This window comes from Salmo trutta, chromosome 13, assembly GCF_901001165.1.
Source record: "Salmo trutta chromosome 13, fSalTru1.1, whole genome shotgun sequence".
Classification (NCBI taxonomy): Eukaryota; Metazoa; Chordata; class Actinopteri; order Salmoniformes; family Salmonidae; genus Salmo; species Salmo trutta.
The window spans coordinates 58,642,146-58,664,999 of NC_042969.1; the positions used below are offsets into that span (position 1 = coordinate 58,642,146).

The 22,854-nt window shown below is 43.1% G+C and overlaps 1 long non-coding RNA gene across 1 annotated transcript in view; it reads left to right on the top strand.

The window, feature by feature from the left end:
- The first annotated feature begins 6,147 nt into the window (after positions 1–6,147).
- The window catches only part of LOC115206197 (uncharacterized), an 80,543-nt gene continuing 63,836 nt past the window's right edge, over positions 6,148–22,854 (top strand). The window contains exon 1 of the long non-coding RNA XR_003880756.1: positions 6,148–6,552. This is a non-coding gene — a long non-coding RNA (uncharacterized LOC115206197). The remainder of the gene's footprint in view (positions 6,553–22,854) is intronic.

Here is a 22,854-nt window from a genome sequence, read left to right on the forward strand (position 1 = left end):
CCAGGTCTGTGCCCAAACAATTCGAGCTTCTACTTTTAAAAATCCACCTTTCGGGAAACAAGTCTCTCACCGTTGCCGCTTGTTATCGGCCCCCAGTTGTGTCCTGGACACCATATGTGAATTGATCGCCCCCCATCTACCTCATCCCGTCAGTAGAGGATACCTGGTTGCTCTTCAAAAGTGCTTTCCTCTCCATCTTAATGCCCCATTCAAAAAATTTAGAACTAAGAACAGATATAGCCCCTTGGTTCACGCCAGACTTGACTGCCCTTGACCAGCACAAAAACATCCTATGGCGTTCTGCATTAGCATCGAATATGCAACTTTTCAGGGAAGTCAGGAACCAATATACTCAGTCAGTTAGGAAAGCTAAGGCTAGCTTTTTCAAAGAGAAATTTGCTTCCTGTAGTACAAATTCCAAAAAGTTTTGGGACACTGTAAAGTCCATGGAGAATAAGAGCACCTCCTCCCAGCTGCCCACTGCACTGAGGATAGGAAACACTGTCACCACTGATAAATCTACGATAATTGATCATTTCAATAAGCATTTTTCCTCGGTTGGCCATACTTTCACCTGGCTACTGTCACGGTTGTCGTCTGGAATGGAGGACCAAAACGCAGCAGGAATGTGGATGCTCATCTTGTATATTTATTTAAGTAACAAGAACACCAAAAAACAACAAAACAAAACGAAACGAACTCACGAACAACGAAACAGTCTTGTCAGGCACACTCAGCAAAACAAGAAACAATCTCCCACAAACACTAAATCAAACAATTACCCATATATAGGACTCTCAATCAGAGGCAACGAGAAAGCACCTGCCTCCAATTGAGAGTCCAACCCCCCCATTAACCTAAACATGGAAATATACCAACACAGAAAGAACATAGAAGTACAAAACATAGAACATAAACCAAAACCCGGAAATAATAAATCAAACGCCCTACTAAATAAACCACCACCCCGAACCACATAAAACAAATACCCTCTGCCACGTCCTGACCAAACTAAAATAACAAATAACCCTTATACTGGTCAGGACGTGACAGCTACCCCTACCCTGGCCAACATCTCCGCACCCCCTGCAGTAACTTGACCATCCTACCGATCCTTGACCTCGGCGATGTCATTTACAAAATAGCCCCCAACACTCTACCCAGCAAACTGGATGTAGTCTGTCACAGTGCCATCCGTTTTATCACCAAAGCCCCCTATACTACCCACCACAGCAACCTGTATGCTCTCGTTGACTGGCCCTCGCTTCATATTCGTCGCCAAACCCACTGGCTCCAGGTCATCTATAAGTCTTTGCTAGGTAAAGCCCCGCCTTATCTCAGCTCACTGGTCACCATAGCAACACCCACCCGTAGCAGCGCTCCAGCAGGTATATTGCGCTGGTCATCCCCAAAGCCAACACTTCCTTTGGCCGCCTTTCCTTCCAGTTCTCTGCTGCCAATGACTGGAACGAATTGCAGAAATCTCTGAAGCTGGAGTCTTATTTCTTCCTCTCTAATTGTAAGCATCAGCTGTCTGACCAGCTTACCGATCACTGTACCTGTACACAGCCAATCTGTGAATATCACACCCGTCTACCTCATCCCCATATTATTACTTACCCTTTTGCTCTTTTGCACCCCAGTATCTCTACTTGCACATCATCATCTGCACATCTTTCACTCCAGTATTAATGCTAAATTGTAATTATTTTCGCCTCTAGTGCTAATTTATTGCCTACCTCCCTACTCTTCTACATTTGCACACACCGTACATATATTTTTTAAAATTTATTTTCTTTTGTGTTATTGACTGTATGTTTGTTTATGTGTAACTCTGTGTTGTTGTTTTTGTTGCACTGCTTTGCTTTATCTTGGCCAGGTCGCAGTTGTAAATGAGAACTTGTTCCCAACTGGCCTACATGGTTAAATGAAGGTGAAATAAATAAAAAATTGTAATAGGCCTACAATATTTCTGTATGAAAATTCAACTGACTCAAAATGTCTTGGATCACTATGAGATAATTAACGCGGAGAGCCTGGATACAGCCCTCAGCCGTGATATTTTGACTATATACCACAAACCCCCGAGGTTCCTTATTGCTATTATGAACTGTTTACCAACGTAATTAGTACAGTATACATGCCCTTAGCCGTGGTATATTGGCCTTATACCAAAAACCCCAGAGGTGCCTTATTGCTATTATAAACTGGTTACAAACGTAATTAGAAGAGTAAAAATGTATGTTTTGTCATACCAATGGTATACTGTCTGATATACCACGGCTTTCAGTCAAGCAGCATTCAGGGCTCGAACTACCCAGTTTATATTTATATTTATACCATGGTATTGTTGAATGCTCGTTTCTGATTGGCTTGAAGGACATTCTAGAGCGTGCATTATTTCCATAACGCACAGTATATTTGCTCGTGAGAATTCAATGGTTATAGTTCATTCTTACATGTTCTATGTTTGAGTTACTTTTGAAAGCAATAGTGAATTGAGAACATTATTGTCATTGTTGAATTCGATTTTCGTAATAGCACGCTGGGACTGATGGTTTGGTTAGCTAAACTAGCAAGTCTGTTTGTTTGGTTACCAAGGTAACTACTGTCTCTCTAGTAAACATTTATAGCGGCAAAAGTGTTATATGGCTGTGCCCCTGCCCAGTCATGTGAAATCCATAGACTAGGGCCGAATTAATTGACTGATTTTCTTATATTAACTGGAACTCAGCAAAATATTAGAAATTGATGCGTGTTGCGTTTATATTTTAGTTCAGTATACATGCTCTTGTCAAGTCTTGCAATGCAATATAATGCATTAACACTACAGGTGTTAAGCTGTATTGAGCTTGGTTTTTCACAAACAATGCCCTATATCAAGGTAATGGTACAAATAATATTTCCTTAAGGCACAAAATTGATCCAGAAGTAAATATTGCAGCAATGTTATGTAAAGTAAGTTGGGGAAGTTGACTTGAGATCTGTGGGTAATGGGAATGCTTGTGCATTATCAATACATGCAGTTAACTAATAACACAGATATCAGTAGCTGTATATCAATTAATTGCTCTGTCAATACATACAGTGGACTCGGAGGTTAGGTCCTTATACAGTAGCAATTATCAGTAGAATGCAACGTATTTCCTCTCCATCTCCCTCATTTTACTATTGCTATGGGGACTTTCCACAAAGAAAACACAGCAGACCTTAGTGAACCTTTCTTGACCCCTTCTTTCTTTATGGTAGAAGTGGTCATTGACAGGCCAAACATGTTTTCTCCTCAATGTTTCCAAGTCAACTACCGCTCTCGACAACAAGCACTAGGCTTGCTCACAAACTCTTAAGATCAGATTGCTCTGAGCTCCAATTTAAATGGCTCTTGGCTTTAGGTTCTCTGCGCACCGCTTAGACATGTATTTTCTTTCTTGGTTCTTGATTTATTGATTTAAAGAGAGGGAAATATACTACCGTGGACTACCATGATTATGGGGTTTTAGGCACTTGATGGTCAAAAACAAACAATGGACTTTACACATGTATTTGCACAGGAACAGGTGGATGTTAAGTGTGGTCCATTAACAGCATGTTGTTGCCGCCTGCCTTCCCTTTTCAGTGCCAGACTTCAGTTGACAAGCAGTGCGTTTGGGTGAACTAATGCGTTCGGCCATTTCATTTCATTACAGACTGACACTGCTGCACATTGTAAGGCTCAGCCCCTTCTGGGCTGCTCTTAATGACAGTGCTTTGTTCTCGATGCACAGCTTGTCGGCACACAATGTCAGAGGTCATGTTCGGCCTCCAGCCCCCAGACCTCTGTAAAAGAAAGCTAATGAGGCAGCATGGAGCTAAGAGGGACTGGCCACTCTCCTACTGGGGCTCTCCTGAAGCTCAGATAGGCATAGCAAGCCCTATCTTTGAAGCCCTCTTGGCTCAGGGTTTTAGCTTCAGTCACTTTGTTGATGATTCGCCTCCTTCTCGCCCCAGGTCCTGTTAATGACCAAAACTACCTCAATCCTAATCAATCCTTAAAGCGTAAATCATAGTCCATAGACGCCGAGACGCGCTAGTCCGGCATCCCGTTGTGACATACAGTAGTGACTCGGCTCTGAGAAAACGTCAAGGGATGAGCAGCTCAAACACACACCTTCAAAAATGAAGGGGGGAGGGTAATTAATTAGTAGCTAGGACCCTTCTCCCCCCTAGCCTGTCTGCCTGTCTGCTCCCTGGCAAGTTGGAGCACCACCCTGACATCACCATATTGACCTGTGCTTTCCCACGACCTTTCATTGACTTTTGATCTCTAGGACCAGTCCACAGCCGTCTGGAGCTCAGGCTTGACTGATACCCCCTTCCCCCGATCCTCTTCCCCATCTTGTCCCCCCCATATTAACGGACTTGGGTCAGCATGGAGGAGTCTTGAGATTACACAGGCACCTAACTGCATAACATGGTCTCAGAAGATAAACAACTTAAATGAATAACCAATAATTCTACCTTTCGGCTGTATTAGGCAGTTAAGTAATTTAGTTCTGGAAGACATATTGTTTTATGTAATGGTGTTAAGGTGGCTCAGTGTTTAAAGAATGCTTAGGTTGTTGTCAGTGCATTATATGCCATGTGTACTGGTCAGTGTTAGTGCTCCCTGTTCAGGATTATAGCTCGCTTCTTCTCTCAGTGTGCAATGTAATCACTCTCTTCAGAATGACTCTCTGTTACCCCGGCCTCTGCTATCAGCCCAGTGTGGCAACGTACACTGCACTGATTCCAGGGTGTGTGTGTGTGTGTGTGTGTGTGTGTGTGTGTGTGTGTGTGTGTGTGTGTGTGTGTGTGTGTGTGTGTGTGTGTGTGTGTGTGTGTGTGTCTGTATGTGTGTTCAGGGGAACAGTGATAAGTGGTGGGAGTAAGTAACCCATCTGTGTGAGGTAGTGGTGTGGGACACAGTGAACAGTAAGCTGAAGTCCTGCTGGATCACCAGTCTGATGCCAAATAGGGGGCTCACACATAGGAAGAGATTATGTTGTTATCAGTCAAGCCCAGATATAAGGGACCAGCGAGAGAGAGAGAGAGAGATACATAGATATATGATTGTTTAAAATGTTCTGTTTTTATAAAGCATTTGCAAGCAATTGTGTTTTTGTGATGACTCACAAGGAAGGAGTTGTGTGAGGAGATATGTTGGGGAAATGAGAAAGGTCACATTTGACATCATTCTGACCTTATTTATGACTTGACCTATGGAACACTGGACTGGTTCTAGTCTTAGAGACCATCATATCAACTATCATTCCTGTTTAGACTTCACAGAGAGATGAAAAGACTGTTGCAAGTGATCTGAATTGAAAATTAGCTTGAGGCTATGAGTTCCAGTAAGTAGAGCACATCTTGCTCCAATATTACTAAAATACTGTTTCCACAGTCTGTCTGTCTTTATGTTTGTCTGTCAGGGGAGGGCTATGCTTGTTGATCCAGAGGTGGGCATCTTCCTTGGTGGGTAAGGCAAATCGCTTGACTTTGGTATGAGAGTAGCATTCCTGATTCCTGTTCAACTGAGAGACAGGCATGAGGAGGGAGGGAGGGAGATAGAGAGAAAGAAACACAGAGAGAGAGAGAGTTTCCCTCAGATTACACAGACCCACAAAGAATTTGAAAACAAATCCAATTTTGATAAACTCCCATATCTATTGGGTGAAATACCACAATGTGAAACACAGCTGCAAGATTTGTGACTTGTTGCCACGAGAACAGGGCGACCAGTGAAGAACAAACACCATTGTAAATACGACTTATATATATATATATATATATATATATATATATATATATATATATATATGTTATTTTATTTTCCCTATTTGCAACACATTACAACACTGTATATATACATAATATGACATTTGAAATGTCTTTATTCTTTTGTAACTTTTGTAAATGTAATATTTACTGTAAATATTTTATTGTTTATTTCACTTTTGTTTATTATTTTTTTCACTTGCTTTGGCAATGTAAACATATGTTTCCCATGCCATTAAAGCCTTTTGAATTTAATTTAATTGTTAGAAAGAGAGAGAGAGAGAGAGATAGAGAGGAGGGGAAGCCAGGGATTGGAAAGGAAGTAATGTTCATTTAAAAGTGTGCTTCTCAGTTCTGGGCATGCTCAGTGGGGCTTGGCTCTGCTCTACCAGCTCCAGCCTCTAAATTTGAACAGGAGGGAGGTGAGGTGACTGTGTCCAAGCAGACTTTAGTGCCACACACTCTCTGTCTCTGACAGGCTCTCTCGCTGCACAGCTCTCTCTTTTTGTGTTCTTTGCCCCTTTTCTTTGGTGTGGAGAGACGGCTAGGGGAAGACAGCTTCAACTAGACAAAACAACTGAAAGAAGAAAGAAAATGAAGAGGGAAAAAATGAACAGAGTTTGTCTGTTTATTTCCTCCACTGACTTTGCCTCAGAAACAGCGGATCTGGAGGGACTAACTTCAAAAGAAAGGCAAGAGGGAGCTGGTGTGAAATATGAGCAGGAAGGAGAGATGAGAAACATGGGGTCTTCTGTTAAGGTCAGTACTATGAGGTTCTCAAGCAAGGGACAAGAGTTCCCTTTTCATGCATTTTTCCTGGTTATTGCACAGTTATTTTATCTAATGTTTGCTTGTATCTGGTGCTATACGGTGCTTGTGGGCAAATCCTTATTGGTTGAGAATTGTGCAATGTTACAGGGTGGGCGGACGAACACGTGGACTCTCTCTTTATGCCCTTCAGTGTTGCTGAGTGGCACCTACTGTAGTCTGTTACTGGTTTAGCTGCCTGCATTCTACCACAGCATATTATGTGACCATTTTGTGTGGAGACTTCAGACGTTTGCATGTCTTGGAATAGGAGTCCACAACCTTAGCCGTAGAGGGATTTGTCTTGGTGTCTTGACTGAAACCACGTGGTTATGATGGAGGAAACATCACTTTGAGAAATGACTACAGCGTGGACGTGCAGGTTGTATCTATGGAGGTCAGGGAGGTTGTTTTTTGTCGTGGTCAATAGCACTAGCAGAGCAATATGTAATGATATAGTACATGGCTCTGGTCAATATCATTTGACAGTGGTCAATGAATGAGTGAAAACTGTTTTTCTTGACTACACTCGTAGGATAAAAGGTGCCATCTAGAACCTAAAAGTGTTCTTCGACTATGGCTGCCCCATAGGAGAACCCTTTGAAGAACGCCTTGTGGTTCCAGGTAGAACCCTTTTGGTTCCAGGTAGAACCCTTTACACAGAGGGTTGTACAGTTCTACCTGGAACCAAAAAGGGTTCTACCTGAAACCAAAAAGGGTTCTCCTATGGGGACAGCCGAAGGACCCAGTTGGGACCCTTTTTTCTAAGAGTGTAGAGTACATTTATTGTTTTGTTGATTCACTACCACGCATTCAGATGTCATCAAACAAATGATCATAGTTGGCGTACAGACAGTCATGCTGCAGCCTTGAATGATTGCCTATTTTCAACTCAGATGACTTATCCTAACACACTCAATGTCACAATGTTATATCCCTATTTCATTCTATTTTATTCTACTCTATTCTCTATTACAAGAACTTCAGCATAGTAGTGGAATAATTCGCCCTGAAATCATCAGACTTGTTTGAATAACCTGTCATTGTATTGCAGTAATAAACAGCATCTTGGTATGATCACCTGAGAGAGAGAATACAATAATGAACTTGTCATTTGACTATTCGTAGTATTAGGCAGTTTATCTGACTGTGTGAATACTGAAGGTATAATTCGTGGGTCGTGTTCGTTCGGTTTCAAATGAAACAAAAGGGACTGAAACAGGAGTGGGACTACCTCCATAAGAAATGCACATTTTAGTTTTTAGTTTTTAACTTGTTTTCCGGTGTGTGCCCTAATGAACACTGCCCAGGTATATCCCAGCATGTTTCATGCGTTGCTACTGGTTGGTGTCAGTGGTGACCTCCCCACGGACGTTGTGTTGCCAGATGTATAATTTATGCCTCTAGAACTGGGGCAGAATATGTCACCGGGGGAGAGTGCTAGTGCTGATAGAGCTGAACATCGTGTACATTACCCTATAACCTCCTTGTTATTTACTCACTAAATAAGGCAAAAAAATAATCATGCTTTTGTGGGTTTCTGAATTTCCAGACAACATGTAACACTGATAGTATTTCAGGACCTTTCCTAAATTAGGTATTTGGTATCTGTTTAGTTCATTCCAAGCTCATAGTGGTTCTGGTTGTAACTTTCCAATACATACTGTGACAGAAATTCAGCAACATACAGAGGATGCAATATTATCTAACAGATGTGCCCTCTCTTACTATATAGATGTAGATATATCCTAGTATCATAGTCAGCTATGACGCCTGTTCACTAACATTTTCGGAGAAACCTGTTGTTGATCGCCCTTCCATTCTCTAAGTCAGTCTAGTCCTTTCTTTGGTCGTGACAGAGAAAGTTAATGGGGGGAAAAAACCCTTGGGTACTGACAGCTGTGTCTCTCATTTCCTCCTATTGGCTAAGGTGTGTTAGAGATGAGCGGTGGTTTCAGTACAATGAACATGCTGTTTGGTAACTGTGGCATACCAGACATATTTATCCTTCCCACCTACCCCACTGTTAGGCTCTGACTGAAACAGGCATTCCTTTGAAACACCCTGTTGTCCTCTTTACACTGAGTATTCATGTTAGTTCAACAGACTCCCATGACTATGAACCACCAGTGACACTATGGATACCTAGTCAGTTGGTCAACTGAATGCGTTCAACTGAAATGTGTCTTGCCCATTTAGCCCAAACCCTCGGAATCAGAGAGGTGTAGTGTGCTGCCTTTAATCGACATTCACAGCACCAAGATGTTTTGTTGGGGGTTAACTGCCTTCCTCAAGGGCAGAACTATCAAGGTGAGACCCAAATGCAGACACAGGAGGCAGATGGTTAGAGTCTTACAATGTTTATTAATACAAAGAGGTGGGCAAGAGAATGGTCGTGGACAGGCAAAAGGTCAAAACCAGGAGGTACAGAGTGGCAGACAGGCTCGTGGTCAAGGCAGGCAGAATGGTCAGGCAGGCGGGTACAAAGTCCAGAAACAGGCCAGGGTCAAAACCGGGAGGACTAGAAAAAGGAGAATGCAAAAAGCAGGAGAATGGGAAAACCACTGGTTGACTTGGAAACATACAAGACGAACTGGCACAGAGAGACAGGAAACACAGGGATAAATACACTGGGGAAAATAAGCGACACCTGGATGGGGTGGAGACAATCACAAGGACAGGTGAAACAGATCAGGGTGTGACAAGAACAGCAAATGTTTCCACCACCTCCACCACCTTACTGCCCCAATGCTCTTAACCACTAGGCATAGTTTGACAGATAGCAGGCTTGTTATTGCCTGATGAATCCCCAAGAGGATATGATTCATCTGTGAATCATTTCATACATTAAAAAAAATTTGTTCATCTTGAAGCAGAGACATGTTAGGCTGGTTTTGACCAAATGACAGCAGTGATTATGAGTAAAGTAAAAGATTAAAACGGAATGTTTTCAGATGTGATAGTGGACATGATCAAATTAGACATTATTGTCTATCTCATAAGCTTAACTACAGTTGTAAAAGCCATCATTGGCATTGTTTTAGACATAGTAATATACTCGGGTAGCCTCACTTAGGCCATGAGCCAGGGAAGCAGCTCACAATTGGGATGAGTAGAAACCTCATGGGGTCCAACTCTCCCCAGAGAACTCCAATAAAGATTTCTCATTAAACATCACCCCATAGGGCGAGCCAGGGGAAGGAGAATGGAGGCCAGAGGTCTGGGGAGGCATGAGGCCAGGCCTTGGCCAATTGGGCTCTGGTCAAAAGTAGTGCACTATGTAGGGAAAAGGGTGCCATTAGGGATGCCACCCTGCTCTGAAGTGCACAGTGAATGCCAACCCAATCTTTTCCCTCTGTAGGCCCAGGATCATTCAAGCAGTATGAAGCCATATTCTCTGAAAGAGCTGTGAACTTGTCAACTCCCTTCGGCTCCCTGTCACATTTAGTTGTTTGTTACTTTTCGGTCCTGGGGTGAGGGACATTGAAATGCTCCAATGACTATTGGCCTCCATTCATTGGGACAAGGGCTAGTATGATGGTTGGAAATAGATGCATCAATCTAATGCCACTTCTCTGGGTGTTGCCACATCTCTCCTGGGGAGAGGACAAAGGCTAGGGCATGATGGGTAGACAGATGCATGATGGGAGCAGGGCAGCCTCTCATCACCATGGTGATCCTAACAATGAAGCCAGAGCTTAGATGGGCAGACACTGAAGTATCCCATCTGGGGAGTCCTGAGTCTTGGTACAAGTGGCTGATATTCAAATTGCAACCTCAAGGAGGATTGTTCAATGTTTTAAACCATGTTTTCGAGAATTGTTGTGTGGTAATGAGATTGAAGGGTAGAAAGAGGCTTATAGGTGGGAAGATGGTGGAGTGGAATGATTATTTTTATTTCAGTATGAGCTGCACGGCAAGTTTCCATCTGACACGGTGGCTGTTACTGTCTGGAGGACCATTTAATGAGAAGGAGAGGGGTGAGCGGGAGCAAGGCTTGAAAACGAACAGTGTCTTGCTAGCAGATCCGCATCAGTGGTTAAGCAAGGTTATCTCAGTGACATCAGGGCTGTGTTATGAATACGAGGGAAAAGGATTCAATTGTCTGTTGACATAAAGCTAACGGCATGCCTGCAGAGGGAACATAAACCCAGAATATTGTGCTTTATTGGAGGTCAACATTGGTCCATCTTAGTTAGTTGACTCAAATATGTTTTTTCCATAAAGGTGAGTAGCCGATAGGCCTACTTTCTACTTGCTAACAGAAGGTGGACATATTTGACGCACACAATACAACGACAGTTGTTTTCAACAGTCGTTTGGTATAGATTGTGTCAATTGTTCTTGGTTGCGGTTTGCGGTTTACGCTGTGTAGGAGTTATCTGGGCTTTGTGAAAGGCGAAACAATCTTCGGAAGCACCTGGGTCACTTATCTGTGTGGCTTCTCATTTTCAGAGAGCTGAGCCTTTTTGATTGACTGACCCTGGAGAGATCCTGTGGCAATGCACTTCCTCTGAAACCTGTATCAATCTGCCATCTCTCTTCTGTTATTATCTGCTCTTTCCCTTTCACTGTACTGCTGTAGCTTGTCATATAACATCATCATACCAGTAATTCTGCACTGATATAATCAGTCCAAGTGTTCAAAATGCACTTTTCTGGTTGAAAATGAGTCGTAAGGACCCTGCTTGACAATGAGCCTAAGGACCCTGGGACTAAACACCTCCTTCTGCATCTCGATCCTGGACTTCCTGATGGGCCTCCCCCAGGTGGTAAGGGTAGGCAACAACACATCTGCCATGCTGATCCTCAACATGGGGGCCCCACAGGGGTGCGTGCTTAGTCCCCTCCTGTACTCCCTGTTCACCCATGACTACGTGGCCAAGCGCGACTCCAACACCATCATTAAGTTTGCTGACGACACAACGGTGGTAGGCCTGATCACCGACAACGATGAAACAGCCTATAGGGAGGAGGTCAGAGACAACAACCTCTCCTTCAATGTGATCAAGACAAAGGCGATGATCGTTGATTACAGGAAAAGAAGGTCTGAACACGCCCCCCCCCATTCACATCAACGGGGCTGTAGTGGAGCGGGTCGAGAGTTTCAAGTTCCTTAGTGTCCACATCACCAACGAACTATCATGGTCCAAACGTACCAAGACAGTCGTGAAGAGGGCACGACAAAACCTTATCCCCCCTCAGGAGACTGAAAAGATTTGGCATGGGTCCCCAGATCCTCAAAAAGTTCTACAGCTGTACCATCCAGAGCATCCTGACCGGTTGCATCAGCGCCTGGTATGGCAGCTGCTCGGCATCTGACCGTAAGGCGCTATAGAGGGTCGTACGTGCGGACCAGTACATCACTGGGGCCAAGCTTCCTGCCATTTAGGACCTATATGCTAAGCATTGTCAGAGGAAGGCCCCAAACATGATCAAATCAAATTTTATTTGTCACATACACATGGTTAGCAGATGTTAATGCGAGTGTAGCAAAATGCTTGTGCTTCTAGTTCCGACAGTGCAGTAATATCTAACAAGTAATCAAAAAATTCCCCAACAACTACCTAATACACACAAATCTAAAGCGGTGAATGAAAATATGTACATGTAAGTATATGGATGAGCGATGGCCGAGCGGCATAGGCAAGGTGCAATAGATGGTATAAAATACAGTATATACATGTGATATGAGTAATGTAAGATATGTAAACATTATTAAAGTGGCATTATTTAGAGTGCATTGTTTAAAGTGACTAGTGATCCATTTATTTAAGTGGCCTGTGATTGGGTCTCAATGTAGGCAGCAGCCTCTCTGAGTTAGTGATTTCTGTTTAGCAGTCTGATGGCCTTGAGATATAAGCTGTTTTTCAGTCTCTCGGTCCCAGCTTTCATGTACCTGTACTGACCTCGCCTTCTGGATGGTAGCGGTGTGAACAGGGAATCAAAGACGCCATTCACCCAAGTCCTTGACTGTTCTCTCTGCTACCGCACGGCAAGCGGTACCAGAGTGCCAAGTCTAGGACCAAAAGGCTCCTTAACAGCTTCTACCCCCAAGACATAAGACTGCTGAAGAATTAATCAAATGGCCACCCGGACTATATACATTGACACCCCTTTGTTTTTACACTGCTGCCACTCACTGTTTATTATCTATGCATAGTCACTTTTCCATACCTACATGTACAAATTACCTCTAACCTGTACCCCCGCACATTGACTCAGTACCGGTACCCCCTGTATATAGCCTTGTTATTGTTATTTTATTGTATTACATTTTTTACTTTATTTTTTTTTGTGAATATTTTCTTAACTCTTTCTTGAACTGTATTGTTGGCTTGTAAGTAAGCATTTCACTGTAAGGTTGTATTCAGCGCATGTGACTAATAACATTTGATTTGATTATTTTGGGTCTAAAATGGTATACCATTGGATGAATGTGATAAATGTTATAAAGTTTATATCTCAGTTGTAGCTTATATACCTGGTGTGTCCGTCTGTCTGCCTGTTCCAGACAGAGGTGTGTGAGATGGAATGCTGGGTCTGGGTATGGGCTACTTTGCCCTCTCTCTATCTCGCTCTCTTCTGCTTGGGGTGATACTCACAGGTTGGCTCTTTATGGGGAGGCTGGGGCTCAGACAGTGGAGATTTATAGAGATGATAAAAGCAGTGGAGGAGAGCAATAATGGCACAGCATAGATGGATGCTCCTCCAAGCCCTGTCCACTCACATCTCATAGGACATAATCTACCTCAGACAGACAGACATACTTTTCTGTGCCTCATAAGGTGTTTGTGGGAATCAGGTGCTTGTCTGGGTGAAAAGATACTGGTGATTTTCAAAAAATGTAAGAAGATAGCAACTAGATAATATGTAACAAAGACTGATATGTATTGTGCCTTTGAAATGTTGCCTCTCCCTGCAGCTCACTCTCTTGCTCTCAGCTCACTCTCTTGCTCTCAGCTCACTCTCTTGCTCTCAGCTCACTCTCTTGCTCTCAGCTCACTCTCTTGCTCTCAGCTCACTCTCTTGCTCTCACTTCTCTGACAATAATATGAATTTTTTTTTTATGCAGGAGTGGTGTGTAACTGGCAGACAGGGTGAGGATAGGGGGGGATGAGAGAGAGAGAGAGGGGGGTGGATAATGGACACGAAGGGAACAGATTTACAGAGCTTTGTTTCATGTTGAGGACTGGAAGGCCAAATATAACATACTGTATGTCCACAGCAGCCAATGTCTTTGACTTTCATATACCTCTTCCTGCCTGCCTGCCGCATTATTTCAGAGGTCAAGTCACTATTCACAAGGTCCAAGTCTCAATTAGAACGGGTCGTGTTTCGAGTTAAATCCAAGTGGTGCATTCTAAGAGCAAATCGAGTCGAGTGAAGTAAAAGAGAATGTATACATGCATTGACTACAAATCATTGTCTATTTATGAAGGCTACCAGACAGCCCTTTTCATTATTTCGATTATTCAATAATACATTTTAACAATTCCAAATGCAAGCTTCAAAAGTAAATTATCAATTTCAAGCAATTTTGACATACCAAAAGACCAGTAATTGACACTTGATCCCTCATTGCTGGTGAGCTTCCCAATTAAACAGTTTATATTCTTGATCCCCCAAAATGTTTGGAGCTGCATATGTACTTATGGCAATCCTCTCTCCCTACAATTTGGCATTTGCGCTGCTTCCGATCCAATCAGCAATATGTTCAATGGCTACCCAACCTGTGTTGATTGACAGTTTGCTGTTCCAATCAAATGCCCGAGTGTGCGTTTCACTAGCCAATCGGTTGTAAAAACAATTGGCAAGTGTGTTGCTGTGGCTGCAGTCTCCGGCTGCGTGGAGAGTAATCCACAGATCATTTAAAGGCATCGGTCTCAAGTCAAAGTCTCGAGTCTTGAGGCTTCAAGTCTCAAGTTATTTTATTTTCTATCTAGTTGAATCTCAAGTCATCAAATTTGTGACGAGACAAACTCGAGTCCACACCTCTGCTGTAATTTCCTCCTTTCCCTACTCCTGCCCCAGTCTCTCACTTAAGGTTGGGTCATTGCATTTTTTTCGTGACACTGTTGGATGTGTTGTTACCACACATGGGCATTGTGGTTGTCGTTGGTTTCCGAATGAACTGTTTTGCTTATCACATTGGACCCCACTTGCACTGCTAGAATTTCTTTGATGAGTTAGTGATCTCTCTGTGTCTTTATCTCCCTTCCCCTCTCTTTCCCTGTCCTCCTCTCCTGCTTCATCTCCCTTCCCCTCTCCTGCTTCATCTCCCTTCCCCTCTCCTGCTTCATCTCCCTTTCCATTTCTTCCTCTAACCAGCTGGAGCTGAGGGTGGAGAGAGCGTGCCCTTTTGTTAGTGGGCTGAGAGTAAGGTCAGTGTGGTTGACTCCCCCGCCCTTTCCCAGATAAACTCAATGAATAGTATCATCCTGGGGACTGCTGGGTAGGCAGATTAACCAATGAGTCTCTCACAGTAAATGACTACACCAGGAATTGTTTGGCCTTTTTCACCTTAGCTTTACCACCATTAACACAACTGAAAATAAGAGCAACTGAACTGTCATGACTTTGATTTAGATGCGTTGAATATTACTGCCAATAGGCACTTTCTTCAGGAAATGTATGGTCTTTGCGCTGATACATTTAATTAGATAAATTCAACCAAATTTCAGACATATAGACAGTGAGAAAAAAAGCCTTTGCAATGTTTTTGTGTATCCAATTATATTTGCCAAAATGTGTGTGCAACGTTGGAGCAACATGTTTTTGGGCGTAGCTCTTTGTCACAGAGTGTCACCCTGTAAAGAGATCTGAATGAAAGGGCATAGTTTGTTTTCACAGTAACTGAAACTGATGAAAGGAGGAGAGTCGGCCAAGGGCACACTGTGAGCAGTGTTCGGTCACTCTCCCTTTCCCTCATCTCTCTTTGCTTTTAGTTCCTTTTTGGACCATTCAGATGCTAATAGAGGTCAGGAGATGAGGTGGTTCTCACGTTCAACTTGAAACTTGGGTCCTTTGTGTGGCTGTGGCTCAAGCTGCTGGGACAGAAGCCAGAGTTGAAATGAAAGTCTGTTGAAATTCCCCAATGGGATTGGCCTTGGGCTGGGGCATGGGCTGGCTTTACAGGCTGGGGCTGACCACCTGGGGAAGGTCTGGTCGGGGTTGGCCTTTGGCTTTTCTAGACTTGCCTAAGTTTGGGCTTGGGTTGCTGATTTGGTCTGAGTTTGGAGTTTGGTTGAGCTAGGGTTTGAGCTTGTGCTGGAACTTTGCAGAGGCTGGGGTCTGGGGTTTGGGCTGGGGTTGTGGTAGGGAGCTGGGCTTTAGGCTCTAGAGCTGCCAAGGATGAACATATTAGGGATATGTTGGACCTTTGGACAATTATTATTCAGTAAAAGTAAGAACAGGGCCTCCTGAGTGGCGCAGAGATCGTCACTACACGCCCGGGTTCGATCCCAGGCTGTATCACAACTGGCCTTGATCGGGAGTCCCATAGGGCGGTGCACAATTGGCCCAGTGTTGTTCGGGTTAGGGGAGAGTTTGGCCGTGGGGGGCTCATCGCGCTCTAGCGACTCCTAGTGATGGGCCGGGCGCCTGTAGACTGACCTCGGTCATCAGTTGAACGGTGTTTCCTCCAACACATTGGTGCGGCTGACTTCCGGGTTAAGCGGGTGGGTGTTCCGGGTTTGGCGGGTCATGTTTCGGAGGACGAATGACTTGCCCGTTGGGGAGTTGCAGCGATGAGACAAGATCGAAATTGGGGAGAAAAAGGAAGATCAGTAGCTAAACAGCAGATTGGGGATGATCAGTGTTTCTGTGGATACTTGCAGATCCACAGAATTTAAGAGGACTCTTATTTAACTTTTATTTAACTAGGCAAGTCAGTTAAGAGCAAATTCTTCTTTACAATGACGGCCTACCTGGCCAAACCCAGACGACGCTGGGGAAATTATGCGCCGCCCTATGGGACTCCCAATCACGGCCGGTTGTGATACAGCTTGGACTCGGACCAGGGTCTGTAGTGACGCCTCTAGCACTGAGATGCAGCGCCTTAGACCGCTGCGCCACTCTGGAGCCTGAAATACAGTAACAAAATACATATTTTGAGCTCCTACATTTTTCTTGTACATAGGCCTCTAAATAGCTTCTGGAGTTAGGAGTTTGCATCCATTTCAGTTCTGACGGGTTGTCATTGTTAACTTTGTAAGCATGATTAACCACTTTGCCAAGCCTCGCAATCATGGGTCATTTTTAGAAACTCCATCAGAATTGCATGGCCAATATGCAAGAGACAAATGACACGTGAAATTTCAGCGGAGGTGGTAGTAAAGGCAGTCAGCTGAAGGTTGGTGGCAGATATGTGGTTGTTTTGGAAAAGTACTTCTTTAGGTTATACTTACATTTTAGGAGAACAGAGAGTTTTATGAGAGTCCATTCTCTGTGTTGTTACCTTGAGGATTCAGAGATTTCCTCAGTAGGGAAACATGAATTGCATGAATTACTGCCCATGCCCTTGGGTGTGCTGAAACAGGCAGTGATTGCTGCATTTGCCCTGCGGCTAGGCTAGTGGTATCTATCAATAATATAGTGATATAGAACCCGTGTTTGCGTAAGCCAGGAGTTGAGAAGTTAAATAACTGAATGGTATCATTAAAGCTTAGTTAGAAGGAAAACAAGGCTGCCCAGCCACAAGCGGTTGAATGTTTATTATAGAGGTCGACTGATTATGATTTTTCAACACAGATACCGATACCGATTATTGGAGGACCAAAAAAAGCCGATATCGATTAATCGGACGATTTTGATATATATATTTGTATTAAATGACGATTACAACAATACTGAATGAACAATCGACACTTTTATTTTAAGTTAACATAATAGATAAATAAAATCAATTTAGTAAATAAATAATGAAACATGTTCAATTTGGTTTAAATAATGCAAAAACACAGTGTTGGAGAAGAAAGTAAAAGTGCAGTATGTGCCATGTAAGAAAGCTAACGTTTAAGTTCCTTGCTCAGAACATGAGAACATATGAAAGCTGGTGGTTCCTTTTAACATGAGTCTTCAATATTCCCAGGTAAGAAGTTTTAGGTTGTAGTTATTATAGGAATTATAGGACTATTTCTCTCTATACCATTTGTATTTCATATACCTTTGACTGTTGGATGTTCTTATAGGCACTTTAGTATTGCCAGCCTAATCTCGGGAGTTGATAGGCTTGAAGTCATAAACAGCGCTGTGCTTCAAGCATTGCTAAGAGCTGCTGTTTGAATGAATGCTTACAAGCCTGCTGCTGCCTACCACCGCTCAGTCAGACTGCTCAATCAATATTAAATATCAATTATAATATAATAAACACACAGAAATACGAGCCTTTGTTCATTAATATGGTCAAATCCGGAAACTATCCTTTCGAAAACAAAATGTTTATTCTTTCAGTGAAGTAAGGAAACGTTCCGTATTTTATCTAACGGGTGGCATCCCTAAGTCTAAATGTTCCTGTTACGTTGCACAACCTTCAATGTTATGTCATAATTACGGAAAATTCTGGCAAATTAATTACGGTCTTTGTTAGGAATAAATGGCCTTTCAACAGTTCGCAACGAGCCAGGCGGCCCAAACTGCTGCATATACCCTGACTCTGCTTGCACTGAACGCAAAAGAAGTGACACAATTTCCCTAGTTAATATTGCCTGCTAACATGAATTTATTTTAACTAAATATGCAGGTTTAAAAAATATATACTTGTATATTGAATTTAAGAAAGGCATTGATGTTTATGGTTTGGTACATTATTGCAACGATTGTGCTTTTTTCGTGAATGTGCTTTTGTTAAATCATCACCCTTTTGGCGAAGTTGAAGTAGGTTGTGATTCTATGATAAATTAACAGGCACCGCATTGATTATATGCAACGCAGAACAAGCTAGTTAACCTATTAATATCATCAACCATGTGTAGTTAACTAGTGATTAAGTTAAGATTGATTGTTTTTTTATAAAATAAGTTTAATGCTAGCTAGCAACTTACCTTGGCTCCTTGCAGCCACAAGGTCCTTTTGATGCTGCACACGCGTAACAGGTGGTCAGCCTGCCACATAGTCTCCTCATGGATTGCAATGTAAGCGGCCGTAATTGGCGTCCAAAAAGGTCAATTACCTATTGTTGTGAAAACTTGAAATCGACCCTAAATGCCGATTAATCGGTTGACCTCTAGTTTATTATTTTGTTCATCATCACCTTCTTCGCTAAAAAATCTAGGCAGCTCCACAAAACAATAGTCATCATCTTAACGGAAAAGGGTTGAACGCTAATCTGAAGTTGACAACATAAAACTACCTTCATAGAAAATGACTGAAGTTAAAGAGAAAGTCACCCAGTAAAATACTGCTTGAATAAAAGTCGAAAAGTATTTGGTTTTCAATATACTTAAGTATCAAAAGTAAATGTATAAATCATTTCATATTCCTTATATTACGCAAAACAGACAGCACGATTTTCTTGTTATTTTATTTCACGAAATAGCCAGGGGCACACTCCAGCACTCTGACAATTTACAAATGAATAATTTGTGTTTAGTGAGTCTGCCAGATCAGAGGCAGTAGAGATGGCCAGGGATGTTCTCTTGGTAAGTGCGTGAATTGGACCATTTTCCTGTCCTGCTAAGCATGTGAAATGTAACAAGTACTTTTGGGTGTCAGGGAAAATGTATGGAGTAAAAATTACATTATTTTCTTTAGGAATGTAGTGGAGAAAGAAGTAAAAGTTGTCAAAATTATACTGTAAATAGTAAAGTAAAGTACAGATATCCTAAAAAAATTCTTACGTCTTACTTTAAAGTATTTTTACTGACTAAGTACTTTACACCACTGTGTGTAAGCAGTATGCTACCTACCATGCTGGAATATTTATGCCCGAGCCACACGAAGCACAGTAAGAACATAGGAGCCTTTATAAAGGTGGCCCATTTTGGTTTGGTGGAAAGAAAAGTGAACTAGCTGCATTCTTAAACATAAATAACAAACCTCCCCCGTCCTGACGGAGTTCGTTGAGGGGGCTGATCTCGACACCCACAACACTCTGACAGCGGTTAGGCAGGGTGGCACGAGATTGATAGGGAAATATTTATTCCTTTTTGTTCTGAAATCCTGGCGGCGGACCAAACATCACAGATGATGTTTGTTTTGTCATAGGGCGTGAGTGGCAATGGGCACCGAATCTGTCTCGTAGGGCGTTGTGGAATGACTGATGTTTTCTCCCGCCCCAACACAGCTGCCGTCTATAGACCAACATCACACATACCCACGTATACACTTTACTTACTTGACTTTATTACATGTATTTTTACAGGGACCATGCACATTAATCGACATTTCTCTAAAAGTGCCGGTTTTAGCCAGCAGGCTAATTTTGAACTGCACACACACACACAAACACACAAACACACACAGGCGCTCACATACAGCACCTCAGGGCATGAAGACACACCACTGTTCATAAAACACTACTTCTCTTAGCTCACCATACACAATATACCCTTCAGGACCAACATGCAGGTTGGTCATATAATATTCACCTCTTTTCATAAGACAATAACACTACACACAGATGATGAAGGCCTAGGTTGAAAAAAATATCTAAGTTATCAAAGTAGATCAATTTGATTTTATATACAGCCTTTACTGTGTGTGTATGTGTGTGTGTGTTTCTGTGTGTCTGTGTGTCTGTGTGTCTGTGTGTCTGTGTGTCTGTGTGTGTAATGGCTTTTTTGTCTTGTGTAATTCGTTCAGATAATAGGTCCTTGCCACTCATAAGCCCTATCATATCAGATCGTTTAGCGTCCATCTTGTGTGCTCCATATTCAACGTGTTCAGCTGTCTCAATGTGCAGCGGCCATTCTGACAGCATCAGTACAAGTGAAGGAGAGGAACGGAGAGAGCTATTCATCTCCAGGACCATTTTTTTTATTTCACCATCCAAAAATGACTGCTACTCAGACATTCGCTTTCGTGACAGGTAATTATTTACGTCTGGAGCTCCAGCCGTACACCTCCCTCCTCCTCCTCCTCTGCTTCCTCCCCAGCCATCTCTCTCAGGGCCCTGGCTGGCAAATGAGTTTCAGCTCAGCCCCAGCTGCCCCAGATAAGTGAGAGGTATGTGGGGCAGCGGTGGGTGCTGCTTTTGGTGTGTGGGTCCTGGTCTCCTCTCCCTTCCTGTCACTGGGATCGGGGAGCCTGTGGGCCTGGGCCAGTTCCCGCTCATGTTTTATCATATGTTTAGTGGGAAGTGAGAGATGGAAGGGAGGAGGGAGAGACCGGGACGAAAACGTAGCTAATCAGTGACAGTCGCCCTCCTCTCATTATATGGAGTCAAAAGCATTTCCCAGAGTCTGACTAGATACTGTATAAATATGTGCTTTCTAAAGCAACATCAACATTTAAGGCCATGTGGCAAACCATAATGCAGACACTAGGGAGGGGGGTGTGAACATGCTGGTCTGGGCAGAGGAGATGTAGTCGTTGTTTGTGTTCGTCTGTAAGTTGTTGTTCGTATGTTATTTTTATATTTGGTGTAAACAGATCTAGGGATGAGTCCCAAATTGCTCCCTATTCCCGGGGCTCTGGTCAAATGGAGTGCACTATATAGAGAATAGGGTGTCATTTGAGATGCGGTCTAGACTAGAGAACAGTCGGCTCCCCCAGGTTAAGTGTCTCTTTGTACAGCGCCTCAGGGGCTCATATCAGGTTCCTCCCCAATCCCAAATCTACTGATGATACTTAAACAGGGGACAGGTGTGATTTGTTTGTTGCCGATGGGGTTTTGGACATTAGAGACACAGGACACAGATAGTGAAGCAGAGGACCGGTCAGTCGGTCCATTGCTGGTAGACTGCTGGTGACATTGCAACTCATCCTGGCTCCAGCTTTTGTCAGGTTGTTTTGTCGAGAGAGAGAGAGAGAGGAGTGCAGTGAGAGGCGGCTTTGTGTGGTAGTGCCTCCGACGCATGGCAAGGAGCGATGGCAAGGACGGGCGCATCGCACAGGGAAAAGCAGAGCTCTTTTTACAGCGTTAACGGTCTGTCTGCCTGTCTGTCTGAGTCCATCTGTCTGTCTGTGTCCGTCTGTATACTTCACTCGACACGCCTTTGCCTGTCTTCAAAAGAATGATCTCCATCACAATATTTTATCTTTCCAGTATTGCTCTCAATGAATTATGACGTCTACTGTAGATTGTCAGGCCTCGACAATATATCTATATATCTGTGAATTGCAGTCATTATTTCTAAGATCTGGATGCCAACTGAAAATGTACTGTGGGGTCTTTATGTTGCATGTCTTAGTCGCTTCACATGTAGCATTGAAATCACACAGAGGAGTCTAAGGTACCTTTGGAAAGGTAGTGTATGTCATAGCTGTAAGATGAAGTGCATCTAAGGAGTATGTTTTCAAGTACACTTGTGAGGACCAGTGTCAAGATATGTAATGAAAACTGAAGTTAATTGATTTTCTACCGGATCTCAAAGAAGCTCTCTGAGATTGTATGCCTACTTCAGAACCTGCTAGACTCATTCTGTATGGAACACAGGCTTTCAGGATTCACATGTGAAAAGCTACTGCTGTTCTTTGATCAAAGTACCTCATTCTTTCATCAAAATAGAGGCATTCTGTAGAACAGTGGTCTACTGTATATCTCTGGGTGTAGCTTTAATGGTTCCCACACACTTAACTGGATTCTCTCCCCAAACATGTCAGCCTGAGTTAGTCAGCAAATTAATAGGTGCAGAAATGCGAAGGAAAGCCTGATCCCTCTCTCACTTTAATCGATCTGACTACAGTGACACTAAGTGCAGGATTGTGTGTGTTTGTTTATGTGTGTGTGTGTGTGTGTGTGTGTGTGTGTGTGTGTGTGTGTTTGTTTATGTGTGTGTGTGTGTGTGTGTGTGTGTGTGTGTGTGTGTGTGTGTGTGTGTGTGTGTGTGTGTGTGTGTGTGTGTGTGTGTGTGTGTGTGTGTGTGTGTGTTGGGAGATAAGAGATTGCATTTGTGTTTGTGTGTGTTAGTCCTATGAGAGGGAGAGAGCGTGAGAGTGTGCGTGTGTGCGTGCATGTGTGTGTGTGCATGTGCATGTAAGTGTGTGCGTGCGCACGTATGCGTGTGTGTGGTGGGTGTGATTGATGGCCCTGCACACACAGTGCGTCACACGCAAACACACTCCGCTTTGGCTGGGTGCAGATGTGCTGCT